Below are 10,300 nucleotides of genomic sequence, written 5' to 3' on the forward strand. Positions count from 1 at the left end.
AGGGGCAGAAATTGGACATAATCGAAGAACCTTTCCCCCAAATTTCTCCTTCACTTCAAAAAAAAATCTTTCTCAAGAACACATTCCACACATAAATTTTGTTTTTCCAAGCACAAATTTACCACTCACAGCTACATAACTTCACTCATTCCACTCAATCTAAATCTTCATTCCACACAATCAACATCAAACCTAGGGTTTGAAAGGAGGCTCGAAAATTTAACCCAAGGATTGAAAGGAGCTTTGATTTTGTTCTTACAAGAAACAATTCAACACTCAAGGTGAGCCATTCCATAGTACATTTGCTTTCAAATTCGAAATTATGGGTGTCAATGGCTATGGAAAAAAATTGAATTTTAGTGGAGTATGTCACGCCCCGAAACTCGGGATTTGACACCGGCGTCGTTTAACAATCACACAATTGAACTCGTAGCATAGTATAAATCGAAAACCAGTTTATTAATCATAATTTCTCAAAACCAATGTCTTTACAATTGAATTAAAATAAATTTGCGGAAACGTCTAACATAAAATTTAAAGATGCTAAAATTAGAAAAAGAAATAACATAACTAAACTAAATCACAAAATTCACCATCCCCAAAATTGTTCAGATTCTTCTTCTTCAACTTGTTCTTCGGATTTATCTGGGGAAGGGTGTAAGGGGGGTGAGTATTTTGGGAAATACTCAGCAAGTGGGGGATATTGAAAACAACATAAACATTTTTTCAACATTTTCGAAAAACAACATATATCTACAGCATGCTTTTCATAATCGTAACATCATAATCATATCATAATAACACTGCGATTTTTCACCTTTCATGGTTTACTGATATCAGTCCCTAAGTTTTAATCCTCTAAGAGGACGAGGCCATAAAATAGTTTTATCCCACTGTTAAGGGCCATATGTTGGAATTCCACCCATTTTCAGGGAATTCTTACAGTGCCAACGTAAAAAAAACGTAACAAGATTTAAAAACGTAGACGGTGTTCAACCGAATTTTTAAAATAAAAAAAAAAGAACGAAACCTTCAAATGCATAAAACCGAAATTTAAAACAACCCACTTACCTTAAATCTTAGAGAAAAATGTGAAAAAGGCTAGGGTTCTTCGAAATTCCTACTTCACTGGTTGGACGGCGGCAGGGCTTCGCTATGCTCGAAAATTCCTAAGGAGACTAGAGCATAATTTTCCAAAATTTGGGTGTGATATGTGGTGTGATTTTCAAATACAGGGCCCTCCTATTTATAGGGGTTGGCTGCTATCGTGATCAAGAGTTATAGTTGCATTTGAACTCTGAATCAAATCTTCATCTAAAATCATGATCTATCTGTGATACTGTTCGAAATTTAAATCTTTTATCCCATGCAAATTTCGAAATTTGCATATATATACACTGATAAATTTCGAATTCTAGAGATTTTTTATTATCCTTTGCTTGATTTTTATCTCGGTATTTCCATATCAACTAAATCTTAGGCATTTATCTGTGAAATTTCAAATAATATACACAATATTATTATTCACTCAATCTTGGTAAAATCTTACAAATCTCACATCCTAAAATGAGATAAATACAATGAGATAAATCTTGGTATCCAAGATATACTATCGTGATAAAACTTAAATGATAAAACTTAAAATTCTTGGATTTTACATCCCTCCCTCCTTATGGGAAGTTTCGTCCTCGAAACTTGGGTTGGCTTGGTCTATGAAGAGGTACGGGTATTGGTCCCTCATCCTTTCTTCTAGCTCCACGTGGCTTCTCTTTCCGTGTGGTTAGACCATTGTACCTTGACGTAGGGAATGATATGTCGCCTTAGTACTTGGTCCTTGGTGTCCACAATTCTAATAGGAACTTTTTCGTACTTCAGCTCTTCTCCCAAGTTACTTTCGATCATGAGCGGTTCTGCTTCCAACACGTGTCTTGGGTCCGAGATGTATTTCCGTAGTTGGGACACGTGAAAGACGTTGTGAATTCTAGACATGTTTGGTGGCAGTGCCAATCTGTATGCTAATGTGCCCACTTTTTCCAAAATCTCAAAGGGTCCCACATAACGAGGGTTCAGCTTCCCGGCTTTACTGAATCGGACCACTCCTTTCATAGACGAGACTTTTACGTAGGCCTTCTCACCAACGTTGAATTCCACTGGCATTCTTTTCAGATCTGCCCAACTCTTTTGTCAATCTTGAGCTGCCTTAGAGTTTCTCTCGGACTACTGTAACCTTGTCTATTGTTATCTGTACGAGTTCGGGTCCTACTATTGCTTTTTCTCCCACTTCATCCCAATATAAGGGTGATCGGCATTTCCTCCCATACAGGGCTTCGTATGGAGCCATCCCAATACTGATGTGATAGCTGTTATTATAAGCAAACTCAATCAATGGTAGGTGACTGCTCCAATTGCTACTGAATTCTAGAGCGCAGGCTCGCAGCATGTCTTCCAGGGTTTGAATTGTTCTCTCGGTTTGGCCATCGGTTTGTGGGTGATAGGCCATACTAAGAGTCACTTTAGTTCCCATGGCCCCCTGAAAGCTCTTCCAAAAACGTGAGACGAATCTTGGGTCTCTGTCAGACAGGATGCTCACTGGTACTCCATGAAGTCGTACAATATTGTCGATATACATTGTAGCCAACTTGTCCAGGTTATAGTTCATACGGACGGGTAGAAAGTGTGCAGATTTTGTAAGTCTATCTACAATTACCCATATTCCGTCTTGACCTTGCCTCGACTTTGGTAACCCTACCACAAAGTCCATGGAGATATGCTCCCATTTCCATTCGGGTATTTCCAAAGGTTGCAATAATCCTCCAGGTCGTTGGTGCTCTGCTTTGACCTGTTGACACACTTGGCATTTAGAGACAAATTCTGCCACGTCTCTTTTCATTCCATTCCACCAAAAATTCATCTTTTGTACTCCCTGGATGGACTGAAAATTTCGACTTGTGGGCTTCTGACAGTATTTCTTGGCGAAGGTTATCGCTGTCTGGTACACACAGTCGTCCTTTCATCCACAGGACTCCTTTGTCATCAATTTGTAGATCTTGAGTCTTCCCGCTTTCGACTTGTCCCTTAAGTTTCTTTAGCTCAGGGTCTCGATCCTAGGTTTAACTTGACGGTCTCTTGCAGACATGGTCTCGCGGAGAGAGAGGCCAGAGTAATCTTGCTCTCACTTTTCCGACTCAGAGCATCGGCCACCTTGTTTGCTTTACTCGGATGGTAACTGATAGTCAGGTCGTAATCCTTCAGCAGTTCGATCCACCGCCTTTGCCTCATGTTCAGTTCTTTTTGGGTGAACAGGTACTTGAGACTCTGGTGATCTGTGAAAATTTCACACTTGGCACCGTAGAGATAGTGTCTCCAAATTTTTAAGGCAAAAACAACTGCTGCTAGCTCCAGATCATGCGTAGGGTAGTTCTGCTCATGCGGTTTCAACTGCCTTGATGCGTAGGCTATTACTCTTCCCTCTTGCATGAGTACGCATCCCAAACCTTCCTTAGATGCGTCGCTGTAGATGGTGAATTCCTTATCTTCAGTGGGTAAGATTAGTACTTGGCGTGGATGCGAGCTTTTCTTTTAATGTCTGAAAATTTTTCTCGCAACCATCGTCCCAGATGAACTTGGAATTCTTCTGAGTGAGTTTAGTCAATGGTATGGCGATTGAGGAAAACCCTTCGACAAACTTTCTGTAATACCCTGCCAGTCCAAGAAAGCTCCTGATATCTGTGGCGTTCTTAGGTTTCGGCCACTCTGTAATTGCCTCGACTTTCTTGGGATCCACTGATACTCCTGCTTCAGAGATTACGTGTCCTAAAAAGGATACACTCTTTAACCAGAACTCACATTTCTTAAACTTAGCGTAGAGTTCCTTCTCTCTCAAAGTCTGAAGTGCAATGCGGAGATGCTCTTCGTGATCATGTTCGTTGGAAGAATAGACGAGGATGTCGTCAATAAATACCACTATGAACTGATCCAGGAATGGCTTGAAGACTGTGCTCATTAGGTCCATGAAGGCTGCAGGCGCGTTGGTCAACCCAAACGGCATCACTGTGAACTCATAATGCCCATATCTTGTCCGAAAGGCTGTTTTGTGGATATCTTCCGCCCTGACCTTCAATTGGTGGTATCCTGTCCTTAGATCTAGTTTAGAAAATACTGCGGCTCCCTTAAGCTAATCAAATAGGTCGTCAATCCTTGGGAGGGGGTACTTGTTCTTGATGGTGATCTTATTCAGTTCTCTATAGTCGATGCACAATCTCATACTCCCATCTTTCTTCTTTACAAAGAGTACTGGAGCTCCCCATGGGGACACACTGGGTCGGACTTGCTTTTTGTCTAACAATTCTTGGAGTTGTTCCTTTAACTCCTTGAGTTCAGCTAGCGCCATCCTGTAAGGTGCTTTCGAAATTGGTGCTGCACCCGGAACCAGATTAATTTCGAACTCGACTTCGCGGTCCGGGACTGTCCCTGGGAGTTCTTCTGGAAAAACATCCGGGAACTCACATACTACTGGGATGTCTTCTATTTTCAGTTCGACTTCTCCTTGCACTTCGCTAACCATTGCTAGGTAGATATCTTCTCCGGATATCATGGCCTTCCATGCTTGGGACGCGGAAATGAGTGATTTCCGTTCCTTGGATTTACCATGAAACACGATCTCTTTCTGATTCGGGGTTCGGAGTTTAACTCTTTTCCCTTTACAGTCCACTATTGCATTCTTTCTGGCTAACCAATACATTCCTAGAATGATGTCAAAATCGGTCATGACTATTTGTATTAGGTCTGCGCTGAAAGTCTGATTACCGATACTGATTAAACAGTCCCAATGAATCTCGTGAGTTTCGATGGCCTTATTTGTAGGTGTGGCTATTCGAAAAGGTTCGGCTAATAATTCAGGCTTAAGTCCTAGTTTCTTAGCAAGTCTCTTAGATACAAATGAATGCGTAGCACCACAATCAAATAACGCATAAGCGGGCACTTCTTGAATTAGGAGGGTACCTGAAACAACTTCGTTGGTGTCGTCGGCCTCTTCTTGAGTCATAGAAAAGATCCTAACATTAGGCTTGCCTTCTTTTGGCTTGTTGGGGTTAGCTCCTGTATTTGGCCCTGTTCCCTTGTTGGGCCCGGCTGCTTGGTTGGCGGCAGTAGGGCATTCGGCAATTCGGTGTCCCGCTTTCCCACATCCGAAGCATACACCACTATTTCTTCGGCATTTTCCCGGGTGTCGTAAGTGACAAGTTGGGCAAGGCTTAATTATCCTGGTAACTTGGGGTAGGCGAAGGCCCTTTAGATGGTCCTACCGGACTGGTTAGGCTTCTTGAAAGTCTGATTGCTACGTGAGGACTGATTATTCATTCATGGGCCTTTTGTTCTTATTTTCCTTCTCCCTGCGCTGGATGTCAGTTTCAGCTCGGATAGCTGCGCCCATTAGATCTGAAAAATACGCAGGGTTGGTAGATTGCTAGAGCTGATTGGATCCTGCTGTTCAATCCCTTTTTAAAACGGTGCAATTTCAAAACTTCGTCCGCCATGATTGCCGGAGCATAAGATCCAAGGGCATTGAACTGGGAAGTGTATTCCACGACTGACATATCCGGAGTTTGAGCGAGGTTTTCAAATTCACTCAGTTTCTGCAGTCTGACCTCGGCTAGATAATACTGTTTCAGAAAAGCTTCTCGAAATCGCTGCCAAGTGATTGGTCCTGCAGCTGTCATGGCTGGCGAGATTGCTTCCCACCATTTTCCTGCTTTATCTTCCAGGAACGGCACCTGTCACGTCCACTTTCAATGCCTCGGGAACTTCCAATAGGCGATGTTGAGTCTCTACACTTTTCAGCCAACTCTGGCTAACTTCAGGGTCAGCGGCTCCACTGAAGGTTGGACACCTATTCTTGCGGAGTGATTCATAGTGGAACTTGATTCCATTTGGTGGTGGAGGTGGTGGTGGCTGATTGGCGTTCGGGTTTCCCAACCCTTGCAGTGTTGTCGCCACAATAGTGGCTATGGTCATAAGATCAGCTTGGCTTAAGTTGACTGCCGACGGGGGTCCATTCCCTTGCTCGTTCTCCTGTCCGCCTTCACGGTTGATATTAGCATAATGCGGGTTGCGGTTCTGTCTTGGGGGTCTGCCGGCCATTTCCTCTTTTTCTGTGGCTAAGATCGCATTCTCCCGTCTTCTCTCACCTAGTCTGGCTCTAAGGCGCTTTATAAGGCGCGACTGATTATCAATGGCAAGCTGCTTCATGTGGATGGCAGCCTGAGCACGAGTGCGGAATCGGGGAGACATTTCGAAAAAAATCGAAGGACGTACGCTGGCGGGTTGACTCGCTGACTCGGCCGGGTTGACTCGCCGGAGTATGGTCGGAGCAAAGGCGTGTGTCGGCAAAGGGGTAAGGATTACGGAACCGGTGGTGGCACGGCCAGAATAGGTCGGAAAACTACCTACTTTGGCCGGAACTCGCTCAACTCGGTTAACTCACTTGAAATTGGGCATTTCCGATTGGTTGATCCGATCTCAAATTTATTGTTGGGAAAAGTTACCCATGGTTATTATAATGTTTGGGTAAAAGGAATTGAAAATCGGAGTAGGATTGTTAGGGTAATTGGACGAAATAAGATTCGGCGTTAGGGTTTGTACGCCAAATCCGTAGATCCAAAATTCCGGTTGCACCCGAACACGAAATCCGAAATTGTTTGAGGGCTTTTGTTCGTCTCATCGAGGCGGTTCTGGAAATGGTCGCCGATCGAAGAAAGAGTACCGGAAGCGGCCGGAATCAGAGGAAATGCGGCGACGCGCGCGAAGGCCCTGTTTGGCCAGAATTTCCCAAAATTTTTATTTTTTTTTTTTTTGAAAATCTATTTTTCCCACTCGGATTATGAACCTGGCGGCTCTGATACCACTGAAATGTCACTGCCCCTGAAACTCGGGATTTGACACCGGCGTCGTTTAACAATCACACAATTGAAAACAACCAGCCTCATAGCATAGTATAAACCGAAAACCAGTTTATTAATCATAATTTCTCAAAACCAATGTCTTTACAATTGAATTAAAATAAATTTGCGGAAACGTACTAACATAAAATTTAAAGATGCTTAAATTCGAAAAAGAAATAACATAACTAAACTAAATCACAAAATTCACCATCCCCAAAATTGTTCAGATTCTTCTTCTTCAACATGTTCTTCGGATTTATCTGGGGAAGGGTGTAAGGGGTGAGTATTTTGGGAAGTACTCAGCAAGTGGGGGATATTGAAAACAACATAAACATTTTTTTCAACATTTTCGAAAAACAACATATATCTACAGCATGCTTTTCATAATCGTAACATCATAATCATATCATAATAACACTGCGATTTTTCACCTTTCATGGTTTACTAATATCAGTCCCTAAGTTTTAATCCTCTAATGGGGCGAGGCCATAAAACAGTTCTATCCCACTGTTAAGGGCCATATGTTGGAATTCCACCCATTTTCAGGGAATTCTTACAGTGTTAACGTAAAAAAAACGTAACAAGATTTAAAAACGTAAACGATGTTCAACCGAATTTTTAAAATAAAAAAAAAAACGAAACCTTCAAATGCATAAAACCGAAATTTAAAACAGCCCACTTACATTAAATCTTAGAGAAAAACGTGAAAAAGGCTAGGGTTCTTCGAAATTTCTACTTCACTGGTTGGACGGCGGCAGGGCTTCGCTGTGCTCGAAAATTCCTAAGGAGACTAGAGCCCAATTTTCGAAAATTTGGGTGTGATATGTGGTGCGATTTTCGAATACAGGGCCCTCCTATTTATAGGGGTTGGCTGCTATCGTGATTAAGTGTTATAGTTGCATTTGAACTCTGAATCAAATCTTCATCTAAAATCATGATCTATCCGTGATACTGTTCGAAATTTAAATCTTTTATCACATGCAAATTTCGAAATTTGCATATATATACACTGATAAATTTCGAATTCTAGAGATTTTTATTATCTTTTGCCTTATTTTTATCCCGGTATTTCCATATCAACTCAAATCTTAGGCATTTATCTGCAAAATTTCAAATAATATACACGATATTATTATTCACTCAATCTTGGTAAAATCTTACAAATCTCACATCCTAAAATGAGATAAATACAATGAGATAAATCTTGGTATCCAAGATATACTATCGTGATAAAACTTAAATGATAAAACTTAAAACTCTTGGATTTTACAACAATCTTGATATTGTTGATTGAATTTGTGTGTATATTGTTGAGGTGTAGTTATTGTGGTTAACAAGTTTGGGAGTGTGAAAGAATCATCTAGTTTTGTGAATTAGATTGAAGGGAAAGTTGGTGATTTGAAGGTGTTTGATAAAATGCCTATAAGAAAGAAACAATCAAAGGGTGCATCATCATCTGCAAATTATGATACAAACAAGTTTTGGGACGAGAAAGCGGAGGAAAACTATGGCAAAATTCTAAACAAGAGCATTGTGAAAGAGAGGGGCTTTGACTTGAGCTTCCCACGAATTGAAATCGGATTCATGCTTACTGCTAGGCATTGGGAGGAGTTTGGCAAGCCAGCATCGGATGCGGTTATTTCCTTGGTAAGAGAATTTTATGCTAACATTAAGGTTAAACATGATCACTTGAAAGTTTTGGTGCGAGGCAAGATGGTAGCTTTTGATTCTCATACCATCAACACAATGTATGGTATCCCTCAAGTCATGCATGATGAATATGAAGAATATCGGGCCGAGGAAGTTGATTATGATAACATTCTTCAGACTATTTGCATTGAGGGAGCGGAGTGGCGAATAAGAGACAATGTACATTTAAGCCTAGCCAAATCTGATCTGAAAAATGTGGCCAAGAATTGGTATTCCTTCATTTCAGTGGTACTACTGTCATCAAGGAGAGGGCAATCCTGACCTTTTGCATCTTAACAGGAAAGACGATTGATTTAGGTCAATTGCTTCAGAACTCAATGCTAGATTATGCAAAAGGTAACTCTCTTAGTGGACTCCTCCACCCTTATCTTATCACAGACCTATGCCATTATGCGGGAGTGACTTGGGACAGCAAACGAAGAATTGTTGAAACCAAAAAATACCATTGTGGTAATTCAACCATAGGTCACTGACATCTGATCAACAAAATACACGTTAAGCTCTGAGAGAATTCAACCGAAGAGCTGCTGAAAGACGTGCCCATGCTCAGGCCCAACAACAACAAACACAACCGCAACGAAGAAATGTGCGAGAAAGATTAACTTATTTGGAAGAGGAGATGCGCCAACAACGCCAAGACATGGACGCGTTTCGGTTTAGGACCGATACATTCATGGATTATATGATGGATTTCACGTCTGTCTTGGCTCAACAATTTCCATCAGCTTCCACATCTGGTAATCCATTTCCACAACCTCCGCAATGGCCACCCGCATATGATCCGCCTGAATACCACCCACCACAAGAAGGAGCAGATGATGAGGATGACAATGACCACTGACGGTCATTGTCCGAGGTATGTGTGTAGAACCCGTAAACTAGACTACGTATAAGCCATGCATAATTCCAGTATTTTAAATTAAAATGATTTTATTGCATGAATATTTAAATGATTTTCTTTAAAGTTAATTATTTTATGCAGTAGTTTAAATTTTTATCTTTTCAGTTAATTCAGTTAGGCCGGACTGGAGTTGGAGTTTTGAGATAGAATTTAAGATTAAGAAATCATTCCCAGAGTTTATTTTAGCTAGCTAATAAGTTTATTTAAGTTAAAAAGGAGGTTTAAGGAATTATTTAAGTAACTTGAGGTGAGTAGGAAATAAGTTCATTTAGGTTCCTTAATTGAGGTGTTAATTCACTAAATTATTTAAGGGATAGGTAAGGCTCTTAAAGTTTTAAAATTGATCAACTAGACAATATTTCCCCTCCATTAATTGTTGAATTTTCGGCCACCCTTAGATGATTAATCAATTCCTTGCCAACTCAACCTTTGACCCTTTCCTTGTTTTATATTAGTAGGATAATCCCTTCATTTTTTTTCTAGCACCATTTAATTAATAATCAACCTTATCCTAACCTTGTTAGCATGTAGAAATCGGCCACACTCATTCTAGATCCCTCCAAGAAATCATTTGATACCAACCAATTCAAAATTCAAAAAGAGGAGACTTGGTCATACCCTTTGTATCCCTTTATTATTGGATCTCCCTCACTTTCCTAACCATCACTTCCCCTCCTCCCATGACCGAAATTCAGAGCATTTTAGAGTAGAAAATTCGTGAGCTTCATAGCAAGAAGTAGGAGAGGAAATC

The sequence above is a fragment of the Primulina tabacum genome, chromosome 1 (assembly GCF_025594145.1).
Source record: "Primulina tabacum isolate GXHZ01 chromosome 1, ASM2559414v2, whole genome shotgun sequence".
In the NCBI taxonomy this organism is placed as follows: Eukaryota; Viridiplantae; Streptophyta; class Magnoliopsida; order Lamiales; family Gesneriaceae; genus Primulina; species Primulina tabacum.